Raw genomic sequence first — 20,140 nt, forward strand, 5'->3', positions numbered from 1 at the left:
AGAGGACATGTTAATGTTAAGGATATGTCTTAATAATGAGTGTTTAATCACTAAAATGATGCCATGATTTGCGATTTTGATGTGCATAAGGTTGTAAAAGATTATGGGTAACATGATGGCTTGGAAAATAGCCGAAGCGTTGGCCACACGAGATGAGACACAGACATGTGTCTCAACTGTGTGAGAGACACGACCTGGAGACACGGGCGTGTGGCCCGGCCATGTGGTTCGATGTGCATGCTGACGCCATTAACAGAGAATTACACGGCCTGAGGACACGGGCATGCCAAAGGCATACGGGCGTGTGACCCTGTTTCATGGGAAATTTTTTTAAGTTTTCCTAAAACTTCTTAAAGTTCTCAGTTTAGTCCCGAATTAATTACGATGAATGTTTTGGGCTTCGTAGACCCAAATAAGGGACAACATGCATGTGTTTGAAAGGTTTTGAATTAAAAGAGATTTTATGGCCCAATTTTTGCTTGAATGTGTATGTTTAAGTCATGTAATGCCTCGTACCTTGTTCCAGTGTCAGACATGGGTAAGGGGTGTTATACAGGTATCATGATAGGCTGAAGTAGTCCTGAAGGCACTTGATGTTCAACTTTTACTTGTTGACAGACTAAACATCTTGCAACAAAGTCAGAGATGTCTCAATTCATACCATGCCACTAATAAAGCTATTTCAGATCATTATACATCTTCGTACTACCTGGGTGAACAGATAACCGACTACTATGTGTTTCATTCAAAATCATCTAAATCAACTCTGAATTCTTCGGAACGTATATCCGGTCTCTGAATCTCAAATAGTCATCAGCATCAACTCTGAACTCTGAATCAGCATTCGTCTCACACTGAACTCGTTTTCCAATCAATTCATTATGAACCTTCTGGGCATCACATATTTATTGAACGAATAACGGTCTAGCTTTCAATTCAGATACTATCAAACCATTGTCAGACATGGTCATATGCGTATTCATTGCACGCGTAGCAAACAGTGACTTTCGGCTTAAAGCATCAGCAACAATGTTAGCCTTTCCCGGGTGATAGTCAATCACAAGCTCGTAGTCTTTTAGCAATTCTAACCATCGACGTTGTCTCAAATTCAGATCTTTCTGAATCATCAAGTATATCAAGCTTTTGTGATCAGAATAAGCATGACATTTCTCACCAAACAGATAGTGACACCATATTTTCAACGCAAACACAATGGCTGCCAGTTCCAGGTCATGTGTTGGATAATTCTTTTCATGTGGCTTCAATTGTCTCGAGGCATAAGCTATCACTTCGCCTTCCTGCGTCAGAACATAGCCCAAACCATTTAATGATGCATCACTATAAATAAAAAATTCTTTGCCCGATTCTGGCTGAACTAGCACTGGAGCTTCAGTCAATAGGGCTTTCAACTAATCAAAGCTTTTCTGGCACTTTTATGACCACTCGAACTTAACATCTTTCTGCAATAGCTTTGTCATCGGGGCTACAATCATAGAGAAACCTTTCACGAACCGTCTATAATAACCAGCAAGTCCCAGAAACCTTCGGACTTCAGAAACATTCTTCGGAGGTTTCCAATCCAGTATAGCTGAAATTTTGTTCGGATTAACCCGAATACATGATGCTGATACCACATGGCCCAGAAAACTGACTTCACTTAACCAGAACTCACATTTACTAAATTTTGCATACAGCTGCTTATCTCGCAAGGTCTGTAACACGAGTCTCAAATGTTCGGCATGTTCAGCTTCATCACGAGAGTAGATCAAAATGTCATCTATAAACACAACCACAAACCGATCTAGATACGGTCTAAAGATCTGATTCATCAAGTCCATGAAAATGACAGGTGCATTAGTGAGTCCGAAAGGCATAACCTAAAACTCATAGTGTCCATACCTTGTTCTGAAGCCAGTCTTTGGTACATCTGTGACAGCCCAAAGTTGACCCTAGTCGGGAAGTGGTTTCGGGACCGCTAAACCGAGTCACCGAAATGTTTGAATGTGATACTTATTGTGTAGAATATGTAATTATGAATGTGTGAAAATTTCAAGCTTCAATTGGGTTGATTTCATGTGAATTTAGTCAATAGGACTTATGTGAGAAAATTCTAAAATGTGATAGGTCAATGTGTGAGGACCTACTAGTGCATGTGGACAAAGGGGGGGACTTGCATGTCAAATTCCCCCCCTAATGAGTAGTGGCCGGCCATGACAAGGAAGGATGGGCAAAACATGTCATGAAACATGTTTTGTTAGTGGAAGAATAAAATAAGGAGTATGGGTAATAAAGAAATGGAAAACAAAAGAAAAAAAAATGTGTGTGTGGTGTTTGTCCCCCCATTGCCGTGAGCTCAAGAGAAGAAAGGAGAAAAGTTTGTGTTCATCCTTTCTCACCTCCATTTTAGCCTAAATTAGAAAGAAAAACAAAGAAAAAAATTTCTCATCCTTTGGTTCATCCTTGGCCAAAAATTTTAAGGAGGAAAGAAGAAGAAAGGTGAAGAGATTCGGCCATGCATGTAGCTAGGCCAAGGTATGTTTAATGATGTTCCATGAGATGCATGCATGTTTTAGTTGTTAGCTTGAGTTCTACCTAGCCCATGGTCTAAATCTTGCTATGTGATGGAAATGGCACTTGACCATGGATGCATCATTCTTGGTTGGTGTTTGATGTTGTGGTGATGAGGCATGAGGATAAGTTAAGATTCGGCCTAGGTGGAGGTTGTGTTAATGCCATTGCATGCAAAATATTAAGCTTGTTAATGATGCATGTGATGATGGCTTGATGATTCTTGAACCTCCTTTTTAGCATTTTTGTGTGAGCACATATGTGCATTGGTTGCTAAAGGGAGAAGAATCGGCTAGCAAGATGTGTGCTAAGGCCGAATGTAACTTTGCATGTTGATGAGCAATGCATGTGTTAAATCGATGAAAAGGGGGAGGATGCTTTACTAGTGTGTATATGTGTGTATTAAGTGTTGAAATCGACCCCAAAAATGGACATGCATATTCGGCCAAGGGGAAAGAAATTAGCTAATATGTTGTGTTGATGCATGATTTTTGCATGTATGAGACTTTAATGTCTAATGTATAAATATGGGCTAAGTGCCTTGTGTTCATCTTTTGATGCCTAAAATGATGAAATCAATTTATTTGTTTGATTAAGCTCAAGAGCAAAGGGGAAATAAAACCGATAAAGGGAAGGAAAAAGTGGTTGAATAGCTAGCGGAATCGTTCGACAACACCCGAGGTAAGTTCTTGAGTAAGAGATCTTAAATTTCGATGTGATTAAATCATGCTCTATGTGTGGCTATTGAGCCGAATGTGCAAGGACAATATGTGCCTTGTGTTTGAGTTTCGTAAACGAAAATGAAATATGAATGTGCTATGAATTATTGTTAGATGTGCATGATTAATTGAATGCTGTCCGGGCTAAGTCCCGAAGGCTTTGTGCTAAGTGAATATATCCGGATTAAGATCCGAAGGCCTTTGTGCGAGATACTAAATCCGGGTTAAGTCCCGAAGGCATTCGTGCGAGTTATTAAATCCGGGTTAAGTCCCGAAGGCATTCGTGCGAGTTATTAAATCCGGGTTAAGTCCCGAAGGCATTCGTGCGAGTTGTTAAATCCGGGTTAAGTCCCGAAGGCATTCGTGCGAGTTGTTAAATCCGGGTTATGTCCCGAAGGCATTGTGTGAGTTACTAAAACCGGGCTATGTCCCGAAGGCATTTGAACGAGGAGCTATATCCGGTTAAATCCCGAAGGTACGTGATTTGGTAATGAATGAGCTTGCTGTAAAATTCCAGCGAATACTCGAAAAACATCCCAATATGGGGATATGTTACGTATGTGTTGAATTTAATCGAGCCCTTACAATAAATGTTCGCTCAGTTGATAAACGAGCTACCGGCCTTCGGCCAAGTTAGTTTATTGTGTATGTACATAAGGGTTATTAATGTTGTGAAGCAAGTTTGATATCGGTAAATTGCGTATTATGAAATATTCCGTTTAGCTAAATGTGTGCTATTCTTTGTGCATGCTGGAATTCCTTGCTCAAACTTACTAAGCATAAATTGCTTACTCGTTACATTGCTCCTCTGTTTTATAGATTTTTGGTTCTCCAGCTATCGGACTCGGGATCTTGAAGTCGAAGTCGCCCACACTATCAAAGGCTCTTTTGGGTACTATTTTGGTTGAATTTTGATATGGCATGTATAGGACTACCCATTGTTGTCTTTCGAGTACTTTATGAAATGTATAAGTGTACAGCCATGCGAAAATGGCTTGTAGAAGTGGAGTATGGCATTAGACCATTCGTATTTATGAATGTATAGATGGTTTCATGATGTAACTATGTTGGAATGGAAGTGTTGAGCAAATGATCAGCCACTAGAATGGCTAAGTATGATCATATGTGGGCTTATGTATGACAAGGCCCTAGTTGGTCCATGAAACCCCAAATTAGGTAAGGTTCACTTTGAAAACAGAAGCTGATAGCAGCAGTGGTGTGGATTGGAAAAATCACAAGAATTCGTAGGAGTGGAATTAAATAGTGAATAAATTATGTAATCGAACCTTGATGAATCTACTTTCATATGGAAGTAACGAAACAATTATAGGAACAGTACAGAAAGAGATATTCGGGTTCTTGTGTAACAGGGCCAGAACAGTTTCTGGATTCACTGTTCCGCCTTTGGAAATTCACTATAAATTGACCAGAGATAATTAGGGGTCATACCATATATGTATGGATTCCTCTCTGAGTCTAGTTTCCATAGAAACAAACGGCATCAGTATTGAAGCTCTGTGCAGAGAGATATCCCAGTCGTAATGGGAAAAGGTCAGTGTAGTCGACCCCTGTAACATGGGAGACTTTGACTAATAAACTGTACTAATTGGCCCGACCAAAAATTCTAGAAAAAAATCCATAGGTGGGGACATGAGTCTAGTTTCAGGGAAAAATTACAAAACTGATTTTTGAGTTGTGAAACTCAAGATATGATTTTTGAAGCGACTAGTACTCAGACTGGGCAGTGTCTGGAAAAATTTTTCAAAGTTTGTTAACATCTCGTGTCCGACTCCGGTGTCGGTCTCGGGTTCGGGGTGTTACATTTTATTGGTATCAGAGCTACGGTTTAGTCGATTCTAGGACTACCGTAATGTTTTGGGTCTAGCTATACATGCCATTTTATGTGATTACTTGATAGTGTGGTGATTTCCGACAATTGTAAATGTGTTTATTTATAGTAATGGATCCCGATCGTGACCGAGAGGTAGCTGATGATCTTGAGAGTGTAGCGCCTGCTCCCGTACAAGGGACAGTGCCGGCAAACTCTCAACCTAATGCTAGTAATCAGAATGATGAAGCTAGACAAGCATTCTATAGCGTGATGAATGATTGGTTTAACCAATACATTCGAACTAATATGGCTGTTCCACAACCTCCATTCCCGAACAAATACTACCCCCGCACCTACAATACCGCCGGTAACGGACCAAATAAGGTCACATAAGCCCCAGTTGACAGAATCCGAAAACATGGGGCTACTGAATTTAAGGCTATGGATAGCGATGATGCCGAGCAAGCTGAATTTTGGCTGGACAACACTATCCGGGTACTCGATGAGCTATCTTGTACACCCGATGAATGCCTAAAGTGTGCTATCTCCTTGCTACGTGATTCTGCCTACTATTGGTGGAGTACTCTGACTTCTATTGTGCCCCGAGAGCAAGTAACTTGGGAGTTTTTCCAAACTGAGTTTCGGAAAAAGTATATCAGTCAGAGATTTGTTGATCAAAAATGGAAGGAATTTCTTGAGCTTAAGCAAGGCTCCATGTCGGTTACTGATTACGAGCGAAAATTTGTTAGACTTAGCAAATACGCTCGGGAATGTGTTTCGTCCGAAGCTGTTATGTGTAAACGCTTCGAGGATGGGCTGAATGAAGATATAAAAATGTTCGTTGGCGTTCTTGAAATACAAGAGTTCGTGGTACTTGTTGAACGAGCTTGTAAAGCCGAAGAGCTTAGAAAAGAAAAGCAAAGAGTTGATGAGGGAACTGGAGAGTTTCGTAAAACATCCTCAGGGAGGTCTCTTCAACAGACATCGAAGAGATTTCGAGATGATGCAGGCCAGTTTAGAGGCACTTCGGGCCTTTTTGGACGAGATCGTGATCGACCCCCTGTGGGTACACGAGGCACTTCGGTCGCCAGTGTTGGGAATGAACGTCGAGACAGGACGAAATGCCGATATTGCGGTAAATGGCATTCGGGGAGTTGTAGATTTCCTGACCGCTCCTGTTACAAATGCGGATCAGTGGACCACTTCATTAAAGATTGCCCGAGGTTGTCGGGACAGAATGCAAATCAGAGTGGGAGACCGGGTGCTACCACTACTCGAGGTAGACCATCTGGAAATATGGGCAATGCTGGTGGTGGTCAGAGAGGATCTAGAGATGATATAACCAGATCCGAAGCCCGTGCGCCTGCTAGAGCTTATGCTATACGTGCCCGCGAGGATGCTTCTTCGCCTGATGTTATTACCGGTACATTCACCCTCTTTGATACTAATGTAATTGCTTTGATTGACCCCGGTTCTACCCATTCTTACATATGTGAAACCTTAGCATCCAGTAAGACTTTATCTATTGAGTCTACTGAGTTTGTAATTCGGGTGTCAAATCCCTTGGGTCGTTACGTGCTTGTCGACAAAGTGTGTAAGAAATGTCCCCTGGAAAATTCGAGGTTCCTATTTTCCAGCGGACTTGATGCTTTTGCCGTTTGATGAATTTGATGTTATCCTTGGGTTGGATTGGTTGACTGCGCATGATGCGATTGTGAACTGCAAGAGCAAGACTATTGATTTGAGGTGCGCAAATAACGAAGTAGTCCGAATTGAGTCTGCGGACTTGGAGGGGATGCCAGCTGTAATATCAGCAATGTTGGCACAGAAATATGTAAGAAAAGGGTGCGAAGCATACCTTGCATATGTGCTTGATGACAAAGAATTAGAAAAGAAACCCGAATCTGTGCCGGTGGTTTGTGAATACCCGGATGTTTTTCCGGAAGAATTACCGGGTTTACCACATGTTCGGGAGGTAGAGTTTGGTATTGAGCTTGTACCTGGGACTACGCCGATTTCGATAGCTCCGTATCGTATGGCACCAACCGAGTTAAAGGAGTTGAAAGCTCAGTTGCCAAAACTGACGGAGAGAGGTTTCGCTCGACCAAGTTTCTCACCTTGGGGTGCACCAGTATTGTTCGTGAAAAAGAAGGACGGAACCATGAGGTTGTGCATTGACTATCGTCAGCTGAATAAAGTGACGATAAAGAACAAATATCCGTTGCCGCGCATCGATGATTTGTTCGACCAACTGAAGGGAGCCTCAGTGTTCTCAAAAATAGATTTGAGATCGGGCTATTATCAGTTGCGAATTCGAGATCCAGATATTCCCAAAACTGCCTTCAGAACGAGATATGGTCACTACGAATTCTTAGTGATGCCGTTTGGGCTCACTAATGCCCCTGCGGTATTTATGGATTTGATGAATCGGATCTTCAGACCGTATTCGGATCAGTTCGTAGTTGTGTTCATTGATGACATTTTGGTCTATTCAAGAGATGAGACCGAACATGCTGAGCATCTGAGGCTAGTGCTGCAAATTTTGCGGGATAAGCAGTTATATGCTAAGTTCAGTAAGTGTGAGTTCTGGTTAAGAGAGGTTAGTTTCTTGGGTCATGTGGTATCCGCGTCGGGTATTCGAGTTGACCCGAACAAAATTTCAGCCATACTTGACTGGAAACCTCCGAGAAATATTACTGAAGTTCGGAGCTTTTTGGGGCTCGCCGGTTATTACCGACGATTTGTGAAAGGTTTCTCAATGATAGCCACACCAATGACGAAGCTACTTCAAAAGGATGTTAAGTTCGAGTGGACGGAGAAATGTCAGAAAAGTTTCAACCAACTGAAAACTCATTTGACTGAAGCTCCAATTTTGGTGCAACCCGAATCAGGTAAAGAGTTTGTCATTTATAGTGACGCATCCCTACTTGGGTTGGGTCGCGTATTGATGCAAGAAGGTCGAGTCGTGGCCTATGCGTCGAGACAATTGAAGCCACACGAGAGGAATTATCCGACCCATGATCTCGAACTAGCTGCCATCGTGTTTGCTTTAAAAATATGGCGACATTATCTGTTTGGTGAGAAGTGCCATGTATTTTCGGATCACAAAAGTCTCAAATATTTGATGACTCAACTAGACTTGAATCTGCAACAAAGACGTTGGCTTGAGTTGTTGAAAGATTATGAGCTTGTCATTGATTACCACCCGGGAAAGGCTAACGTGGTTGCGGACGCCTTAAGCCGGAAGTCATTGTTTGCTTTACGAGCGATGAACGTGCATTTGTCTGTTTTACCAGACAGTGTGTTAGTAGCTGAATTAAAAGCTAAACCATTATTGACTCACCAAATTCGTGAAGCTCAGAAAGTCGATGATGAATTGGTTGCAAAACGGTCTAAGTGTTTTCCGAACGAGGAATCGGAGTTTCAAATTGATGATGATGATTGTTTGAGGTTCAGAAATCATTTGTGTGTTCCAAGGAATTCGGAACTCATTTCGATGATTCTGAACGAAGCCCATTGTAGCCGAATGTCAATTCACCCGGGGAGTACGAAAATGTACAACGATTTGAAACGTCAATTTTGGTGGCATGGTATGAAACGGGACATCTCTGACTTTGTTTCGAGATGTTTAATATGTCAACAAGTGAACGCGGAACATCAAGTGTCTTCAGGATTACTCCAGCCGATCATGATACCCGAGTGGAAATGGGATCGAGTCACAATGGACTTTGTGTCCGGACTGCCTTTGTCAGCAGTAAGAAGGATGCGATATGGGTTATTGTTGATAGACTGACTAAGTCGGCTCATTTCATCCCCGTACGTACGGATTTTTCATTGGATAAACTAGCTGAATTGTACGTTTATCAAATTGTGAGATTACACGGGGTACCTGTTTCTATCGTGTCGGATAGAGATCCGAGATTCACCTCACGATTTTGGAAGAAATTGCAAGAAGCTCTGGGTACCAAGTTGCATTTTAGCACTGCTTTTCACCCCCAAACCGATGGTCAATCCGAGCAGATAATTCAGATACTTGAGGATATGTTGAGATGTTGCATCCTCGAGTTCAGTAGTTCATGGGAACGGTATTTACCTTTGATTGAATTCGCTTACAACAATAGTTTTCAATCAAGTATTAAGATGGCACCTTATGAGGCTTTGTACGGTCGTAAATGCCGTACACCATTGTTTTGGACCGAGCTCGATGAAAGCAAAATTTTCGGAGTTGATTTGATTAGAGATGCTGAACAGAAAGTAAAGGTAATCCGTGAAAGTCTGAAGGTATCCACGGATCGTCAGAAATCGTACGCAGATTTGAAACGAAAAGACATCGAGTATCAGGTGGGAGACAAAGTGTTCCTTAAGGTTTCACCTTGGAAAAAGATACTCAGGTTCGGCCGTAAGGGCAAGTTGAGCCCAAGATTCATTGGGCCGTACGAAATCTCCGAACGAGTTGGTCCGGTTGCGTATAGATTGATTTTGCCCCCGGAGCTTGAAAAGATTCATGATGTCTTTCATGTTTCGATGCTTCGACGCTATCGATCTGATCCATCGCATATAATTAGCCCATCAGAGGTTGAAATTCAAGTCGACATGAGCTATAAAGAAGAACCGATGCGTATCCTAGCTAGTGAAGTGAAGGAGTTGCGAAACAAAAGAGTTCCGCTAGTAAAGGTGTTATGGCTCAAACTCGGGATCGAGGAAGCTACTTGGGAGACCGAGAGCTCGATGAAAGAACGATACCCAAACCTATTTACCGGTAAGATTTTCGGGGACGAAAATTTCTTAAGTGGGGGAGAGTTGTGACAGCCCAAAGTTGACCCTAGTCGGGAAGTGGTTTCGGGACCGCTAAACCGAGTCACCGAAATGTTTGAATGTGATACTTATTGTGTAGAATATGTAATTATGAATGTGTGAAAATTTCAAGCTTCAATTGGGTTGATTTCATGTGAATTTAGTCAATAGGACTTATGTGAGAAAATTCTAAAATGTGATAGGTCAATGTGTGAGGACCTACTAGTGCATGTGGACAAAGGGGGGGACTTGCATGTCAAATTCCCCCCCTAATGAGTAGTGGCCGGCCATGACAAGGAAGGATGGGCAAAACATGTCATGAAACATGTTTTGTTAGTGGAAGAATAAAATAAGGAGTATGGGTAATAAAGAAATGGAAAACAAAAGAAAAAAAATGTGTGTGTGGTGTTTGTCCCCCCATTGCCGTGAGCTCAAGAGAAGAAAGGAGAAAAGTTTGTGTTCATCCTTTCTCACCTCCATTTTAGCCTAAATTAGAAAGAAAAACAAAGAAAAAAATTTCTCATCCTTTGGTTCATCCTTGGCCAAAAATTTTAAGGAGGAAAGAAGAAGAAAGGTGAAGAGATTCGGCCATGCATGTAGCTAGGCCAAGGTATGTTTAATGATGTTCCATGAGATGCATGCATGTTTTAGTTGTTAGCTTGAGTTCTACCTAGCCCATGGTCTAAATCTTGCTATGTGATGGAAATGGCACTTGACCATGGATGCATCATTCTTGGTTGGTGTTTGATGTTGTGGTGATGAGGCATGAGGATAAGTTAAGATTCGGCCTAGGTGGAGGTTGTGTTAATGCCATTGCATGCAAAATATTAAGCTTGTTAATGATGCATGTGATGATGGCTTGATGATTCTTGAACCTCCTTTTTAGCATTTTTGTGTGAGCACATATGTGCATTGGTTGCTAAAGGGAGAAGAATCGGCTAGCAAGATGTGTGCTAAGGCCGAATGTAACTTTGCATGTTGATGAGCAATGCATGTGTTAAATCGATGAAAAGGGGGAGGATGCTTTACTAGTGTGTATATGTGTGTATTAAGTGTTGAAATCGACCCCAAAAATGGACATGCATATTCGGCCAAGGGGAAAGAAATTAGCTAATATGTTGTGTTGATGCATGATTTTTGCATGTATGAGACTTTAATGTCTAATGTATAAATATGGGCTAAGTGCCTTGTGTTCATCTTTTGATGCCTAAAATGATGAAATCAATTTATTTGTTTGATTAAGCTCAAGAGCAAAGGGGAAATAAAACCGATAAAGGGAAGGAAAAAGTGGTTGAATAGCTAGCGGAATCGTTCGACAACACCCGAGGTAAGTTCTTGAGTAAGAGATCTTAAATTTCGATGTGATTAAATCATGCTCTATGTGTGGCTATTGAGCCGAATGTGCAAGGACAATATGTGCCTTGTGTTTGAGTTTCGTAAACGAAAATGAAATATGAATGTGCTATGAATTATTGTTAGATGTGCATGATTAATTGAATGCTGTCCGGGCTAAGTCCCGAAGGCTTTGTGCTAAGTGAATATATCCGGATTAAGATCCGAAGGCCTTTGTGCGAGATACTAAATCCGGGTTAAGTCCCGAAGGCATTCGTGCGAGTTATTAAATCCGGGTTAAGTCCCGAAGGCATTCGTGCGAGTTATTAAATCCGGGTTAAGTCCCGAAGGCATTCGTGCGAGTTGTTAAATCCGGGTTAAGTCCCGAAGGCATTCGTGCGAGTTGTTAAATCCGGGTTATGTCCCGAAGGCATTGTGTGAGTTACTAAAACCGGGCTATGTCCCGAAGGCATTTGAACGAGGAGCTATATCCGGTTAAATCCCGAAGGTACGTGATTTGGTAATGAATGAGCTTGCTGTAAAATTCCAGCGAATACTCGAAAAACATCCCAATATGGGGATATGTTACGTATGTGTTGAATTTAATCGAGCCCTTACAATAAATGTTCGCTCAGTTGATAAACGAGCTACCGGCCTTCGGCCAAGTTAGTTTATTGTGTATGTACATAAGGGTTATTAATGTTGTGAAGCAAGTTTGATATCGGTAAATTGCGTATTATGAAATATTCCGTTTAGCTAAATGTGTGCTATTCTTTGTGCATGCTGGAATTCCTTGCTCAAACTTACTAAGCATAAATTGCTTACTCGTTACATTGCTCCTCTGTTTTATAGATTTTTGGTTCTCCAGCTATCGGACTCGGGATCTTGAAGTCGAAGTCGCCCACACTATCAAAGGCTCTTTTGGGTACTATTTTGGTTGAATTTTGATATGGCATGTATAGGACTACCCATTGTTGTCTTTCGAGTACTTTATGAAATGTATAAGTGTACAGCCATGCGAAAATGGCTTGTAGAAGTGGAGTATGGCATTAGACCATTCGTATTTATGAATGTATAGATGGTTTCATGATGTAACTATGTTGGAATGGAAGTGTTGAGCAAATGATCAGCCACTAGAATGGCTAAGTATGATCATATGTGGGCTTATGTATGACAAGGCCCTAGTTGGTCCATGAAACCCCAAATTAGGTAAGGTTCACTTTGAAAACAGAAGCTGATAGCAGCAGTGGTGTGGATTGGAAAAATCACAAGAATTCGTAGGAGTGGAATTAAATAGTGAATAAATTATGTAATCGAACCTTGATGAATCTACTTTCATATGGAAGTAACGAAACAATTATAGGAACGGTACAGAAAGAGATATTCGGGTTCTTGTGTAACAGGGCCAGAACAGTTTCTGGATTCACTGTTCCGCCTTTGGAAATTCACTATAAATTGACCAGAGATAATTAGGGGTCATACCATATATGTATGGATTCCTCTCTGAGTCTAGTTTCCATAGAAACAAACGGCATCAGTATTGAAGCTCTGTGCAGAGAGATATCCCAGTCGTAATGGGAAAAGGTCAGTGTAGTCGACCCCTGTAACATGGGAGACTTTGACTAATAAACTGTACTAATTGGCCCGACCAAAAATTCTAGAAAAAAATCCATAGGTGGGGACATGAGTCTAGTTTCAGGGAAAAATTACAAAACTGATTTTTGAGTTGTGAAACTCAAGATATGATTTTTGAAGCGACTAGTACTCAGACTGGGCAGTGTCTGGAAAAATTTTTCAAAGTTTGTTAACATCTCGTGTCCGACTCCGGTGTCGGTCTCGGGTTCGGGGTGTTACAACATCTGAATCTTTAACTCGCAACTGATAGTAGCTTGATCTCAAATCTGTCTTCGAAAATACTATAGACCCTTTCAGTTGGTGAAACAGATCATCAATCCGTGGCAACGGATACTTATTCTTTATAGTCACCTTATTAAGATGTCTGTAATCGATGCACATTCTCGTAGTTCCATCTTTCTTTTTCACAAACAACATAGGTGCATCCCACGGAGAGAAACTCGGTCGCGCGAAACCTCTATCTGTCAATTCTTGCAACTGAGCTTTCAATTCTTTTAGTTCTGTAGGTGCCATTTTGTACGGAGCTATGGATATCGGAATCGTCCCAGGCATTAACTCAATACCAAACTCTACTTCTCGAATAGGTGGCAAACTTAGTAATTCTTCTGGAAACACATCCGGGTACTCACATACAATAGGTACTGATTCAATATTTCTTTTAGCTGCTTTACTGTCGAGCATGTAGGTAAAATAAGCTTCACACCCCTTTCTCACATTTTTCTGAGCTAGCATCAAAGAAATCACCGCTGGTAAACCATACAAATCACTAGATTCAATTCGAATAACTTCATCATTCTGACTCCGTAAATCAATGGTCTTTCTTTTGCAGTTCACAACAGTATCATGTACTGTTAACAAGTCCATACCCAGAATTATGTTGAACTCATCAAATGGAAACAACATCAAATCAACTGAAAAGTACAGATCTCGAACCATCAAGGGACAATTCTTACACACTTTTTCGACCGTAACACACTGACCCAAGGGGTTTGACACTCTAATCACAAACTCAGTAGACTCAACAGGCAGAGTCTTGCTGAATACTAATGTCTCACATACATAAGAATGAGTAGAACCAGGATCAATCAATGCAATTACATTAGTATCATAAAGAGTAAATGTACCAGTAATAACATCTGTGGATGAAGCCTCCTCTCGTGCACATATAGCATAGGCTGTGGCAGGTGCACAAGCCTCAGATCTAACTATCGTATCTTTAGCCCTCTCTGACTACCACTCGTATTACCAGTATTTCTGGGTGGTCTACCTCAAGCTACGGTGTTACCCGATCTCGTATTTTGCATTGGATTTTCCTCAGCTAACATTGGGCAGTCTCGAATATAATGATCTGTTGATCCACATTTAAAACAGGCCCGTTCATACAACCTGCAACTGCTGAGATGTTGTTTACCACAATGCTTACACTCAGGTTGATTTGATCTGACATTACCCACACTCGCTACTATGGTAGCTCTCAAGCTCATTGGTGGTCTAGTCTGATCCTGTCTGGAGTAACCTGAAGTGGCTTTAGAACGGCTGAAATCATCTCAGAACTTCTTTGATGCCTACTGGAATGACTTACCGGATGTTCTTTTACGTGCATCTCTAGCTTCAAAGTCATCTTTTCTTTTCTATTTCCCAAGCTCTTTAACTTTGCAGGCTCGCTCAACAAGTACCACAAACTCTTTTATCTCAAGTATGCCAACTAACAGTTTGATATCTTCATTCAGCCCATCTTCAAATCTTTTACACATTATGGCTTCAATAGAAACACACTCTCGGGCATACCGGCTGATTCTCACGAATTTTCGCTCATACTCCGTCACTGTCATCTGACCCTGTTTCAACCCCAGGAATTCTTTACGCTTCTAACCGATAAATCTCTGACTGATATATTTCTTACGGAACTCAGTCTGAAAGAATTCCCAGGTCACCTGCTCTCTCGGAACTACTAATACTAGGGTATTCCACCAGTGGTATGTTGTGTCTCGAAGCAAGGATATAGCACATTTTAAACATTCATTAGGAGTACAGGACAGCTCATCAAACACACAGATCGTATTATCAAGCAAGAACTTAGCCCGCTCAGCGTCATCATCATCAGTGGCATTAAACACTTCAGCTCCATGTTTTCTGATTTTACCGACAGGTGGTCTATTCAATCGCAACGGATCACTTACTTGAGGTACAGCAGGCATGGAAGATGGATTAATCGGGGGTTGAGGTTGTTGTGCAGCCGGGTTAGTCCAGATATATATAGTGAACCAATCATTAATCATTTGATAAAAGGCTTGTTTAGCCACACTTTCTAGATTACTCGAAGTCAATCGAGAATCAACCTGCACTGTCTCTTGTGCGGGTGCAGGCGCTACACTCTCGACATCATCAGCTACAGCTAGGTAAGGATCCATTTACTATATGAAAACACATTTCAATTCTTACAAGTCATCATACTATCACAGTATATAACTATGGCATGTATAGCTAAACTCACACACGCTACGTGGTCCTAGAACAGACTAAATCATGGCTTTGATACCAATAAAATGTAACACGTTTAACCTGTATCCATCGCCAGAAAGAGGTTACGAGACATTACTGAACAAAAGCATAGATCTGAATATTTTCATATTAATTCAAAGTCTAAATTACAACAAAGCTTATGATTTAACCTAATATCAAATCACAAGTTTATTATCAAGGACCACATAGCTTAAGTAAAATTTAATCCAAAGATATATAAATATTTAAACAATTCATTGTATATACAGAACTTGTAACGAATCAACAATTTCCGTATAGAATATTTGATCTATATTTTTAAACTTATACGAGTCATGCATATACGCAAGTTGTGCGGCATTAAGGTGTTGGTCTATAGGTAATTTATTTGTACATATTTAATAATATATAAATACCCAACAAATCTCACTACAATGCACACATTTATATATACATCAACCATATTATAAGTACATATATTAAATTATAAATGAGTAACATTTGAAAAATCCCAACTACTATGACATGACCAATTACCGAGTACACGTATAACCTACCTTAGTTTTGTTCAGCATCCAAAAAAAACATATAGCCAAATCACAAGGTACCATTACAATCTTATATACTCAATACACTTTCAAAAATAACAACACAAAAATGATCAACATTCCATACGGCATTGTAATCAAATTAAACCTAGGTCATAACCTTATCAAAGCCAAATGCAAGCCCAAGATTTTAACCATTTTTGAAACAAGAAATGCTTGCCCAAAACATCAAACATAACATTCACATAATACAATACTATATACCAAATCTATCTCAGGCAATTATATGCACTTTCAATATATTGTACCATTATCAGACTTGTCAATGAGGTACGTAAATGATAAGTGTAACTTACCTATAATTTAATCACACTTAAAATAATATGTTTACCATACATTTGACTAAATTTTATTAAATAAAAAATATACAATATATATATCAATACTCATGTTTGATGAACACCTAACCAAAACACATAAATCGAATGTATCCACTCATTATTGAAATCGTGTTCAAGCTAATTCCCGTTCATTTTACCTATACCAATGTCATAGTATCATCCATTTTCAAACATATAACATTTAAAACTTGTATTATACATATCATGCCATGCAACATTATAACTAAAATGTATTAAACCACAACCAAAACATAACTAAACCAAACTTAAGAATTTAGCCATTTTCGCATGGCTTAAAATACACACAATAAAAAATAAGTCCAACATTTCAAAGCATAAGCCACCCTATACATGCCATAATTTAAGTTTAGTTATTAAGGTACCAAACAGTAGATAGTGTGATGAGCTTGGCTGACAATCCCCGAACTTCTACCTTGACTTCAAAATCTATAAAACAGAGTAAACATAACATAGACAGTAAGCTATCAAAGCTTAGTAAGTCATAAGTGAATAAACAACTCAATGGCTAATTCAACTTAACTAAATTAAACTAGATTATTATATCAATTCACATTAAATCCAGGCACTTATGTATTCATGTTACATACGAATAATCATATACATTTATATACAATTTAGTTATCACCATAATCGAATGCTTATATAACCAAAATTAACAAATTATTATCTAACCCTCAAGGCCGAATATTCCTTAAGTACCTAGTTCACAAACTCATAATCATATAAACTCATAGATCATAATATAGTCTCATGTTCATAAACTAGTCATTTGGCCAAATACACATAATCACATATGCATAAAATTAAGTCTCATTCAATAATGTGTAATAGGCCAAATACACTTACCTTAACTTTATCATACATTAAACTAACTCATACCTAGCCATTTAGCTCGATTTACATACTCAAAATCATCTTATCTTTGCCCGATGAACCATTCGGAATTGGATAGGACACGCGGATAATCACATAAATCGTACAATGCCAACGTCCCGACGTGGTCTTACATGTAGTCACAAATCGATGCCACAGTCCCTGACAGGGTCTTACTCGTAAACACATATCAGAATCACATATCGATGCCATGGTCTTACTCGCACACATATATCAAAATCCTATGTCCTAACTATTCCTAAGGTTCATACGGGGCTTTCAGACGTCGTAACTCGATCGAAACAAAGTCATCACATAGTTTCCAAGCTTAACAACATTCGGCTATTGCGTTTATAATTTCATACATTCAATTTAGCATATATATTTTGCATTTAATTAAATTTAAGTACGTCTATTTGCTTATAAACTTACCTCGGACGTCGTAAAACAAGACGGGGCTACTAGTCGACAACTTTCGTTTTTCCCCGATCCAAATTTGATTTCTTTGGTTCTTGATCTAAACATGTTGAAATTAAGTTCATTCAAACATATTTTCATTCAATTTAGTCCGAAGACACATAAATAGGCAAATTACCATTTTACCCCTAACATTTACAATTTTTACAATTTAGTCTCTATTCACAAAACACAAAATACGCAAAATTTCACATCACTCATGTTAGGCCGAATGTTACCCATGCCTATACAAGTCCATATATTTTATCAATTTCACATTTTAGTCCCTCAAATTAATATTTTTGCAATTAAGTCCTAATTACTCAAAATCATCAAAAACTCCAATACAAAATATGTTAATCTAAAACATATCTTTTAGTTTTCATCATCAAACAACGAAAATCACAAACTATCAACAATGGCACAACTCAAAATATTCATCGAAATCAAAAATTAAAGCTTGGGTCTTGTAGTACTCGAAGCAACGATCTCAAAAACGTAGAAATTATCAAAAATCAAGTTGAACACATACCTTGATCTAGCTTCAAATTGGTCGAACCCTAGCCTTTTATTCTTTTTTTTTTCTTTTGGTTTATATTCAGTCAAGAGAGAATGATAAAAAAATAGTTTAATTTATGTTATTATAACATATATATGTTTTAATATTTAAATTACTTTTATATCCTTAATGTTTTAATACAAAACCCACATAGTATATGTCTTAAACCGCCCCACTAATTTATATATGGGATATTTACAATATAAATGCCCCAAATTAGAAAGCCACTAACTATTTGGCCCTTATACTTTAAACTATTAAATTTTCAATTTACGCGATTAAGTCCTTTATTTAATTGGACACCTAAACGACAAAATCAAATCACGAAAATTTCACAAATATAAATTCAGACAAAATAAATACAGAAAATAATTTTAAAATATTTTTTGACTCAGATTCGTGGTCCCGAAACCACCTTTCTGATTAGGGTCTAAATCGAGCTGTTACAGATACCTACTTTGCCTCAAGTGAGTGATTCGTTGAGATTACATAAGCCTCCTGTTGATAAAATCAAAAAACACAGGGCTAAGGAATTTAGAGCTACTGATGATGATGATGCTGTGTGAGCTAAATTCTGGCTTGATAATACTATCCGTGTGTTTGATGAGCTATCTTGTACTCCAGATGAATGTTTGAAATGTGTCATATCTTTTCTTCGAGACACCGCCTATCACTGGTGGAATACACTAGTATCGGTGGTTCTGAAAGAACGGGTGACTTGGGACTTCTTTCAGACTGAGTTTCATAAGAAATACATCAGCCAGAGATTTATTGATCAGAAGCGCAAAGAATTTATGGAGTTGAAACAGGGTCGGATGACTGTGACAGAATATGAATAGAAATTCGTGAGACTCCATCGGTATGCCCGAGAGTGTATTTTGACCTAAGCCATAATGTGTAAAAGATTCGAAGACAGGTTGAATGAAGACATTAAACTGCTAGTTGGCATACTCGAAATAAAAGAGTTTGTAGTCCTAGATGAACGAGCCTGCAAAGTCGAAGAGCTCGAAAAAGAGAAAAGAAAAGCTGACTTTAAAGCTAGAGATTCACGTAAGAGATCATCAAATAAGTCATTTCAGTCGGCATCAAAGAAGTTCTAAGATGATTTTAGCCGTTCTAAGGCTGGACTTGGTTATTCTAGATGAGATCGGGATAGACCACCTGTGAGCTCGAGAGCTATTTCAGTAGCTAGTGTTGGTAATGTTAATTCAAATCAACCTGAGTGTAAACATTGTGGGAAACAGCATCCTAGCAACTGTAGATTGTATGATCGAGCCTATTTTAAAAGTGGATCGATGGATCATTTTATTCGTGAATGCCCTGAGTTAGCTGAACAAAATTCAGTGCAGAATACGAGATCGGGTAACACTGTAGCTCGAGGTAGACCACCTAGAAATGTGGGTAATGTGAGTAACAATCAGAGAGGGACTAAAGATATAGCAGTTAGTTTGAGGCTCGTGCACTTACTAGAGCCTATGTTATTCACACATGCGAGGAGGCCTCATCCCTAGATGTTATTACTGGTACATTCACTCTCTATGATACTAGTGTAATTGCACTGATTGATCCTAGTTCGACTCATTCTTATGTGTGTGAGACTTTAGTATTTAGTAAGACTTTGCCTATTGAGTCTACTGAGTTTGTAATTAGAGTATCGAACCCCTTGGGCCGGTGTGTTATGGTTGATAAACTGTGTAAGAATTGTCCCTTGATGATTCGAGATTTGTGCTTTCCAGCTAATTTGATTCTATTGCATTTGATGAATTCAACATAATTCTGGTGGTTGACTTTGCATGATGCTGCCGTAAATTGTAAAAGAAAAACTATTGATTTACGTTGCCAGAATGATGATATTATTCGGATTGAATCTAATGATCTGAATGGTTTACCGACAGTGATTT

This window comes from Gossypium hirsutum, chromosome A04 (assembly GCF_007990345.1).
Source record: "Gossypium hirsutum isolate 1008001.06 chromosome A04, Gossypium_hirsutum_v2.1, whole genome shotgun sequence".
Lineage (NCBI taxonomy): Eukaryota > Viridiplantae > Streptophyta > Magnoliopsida > Malvales > Malvaceae > Gossypium > Gossypium hirsutum.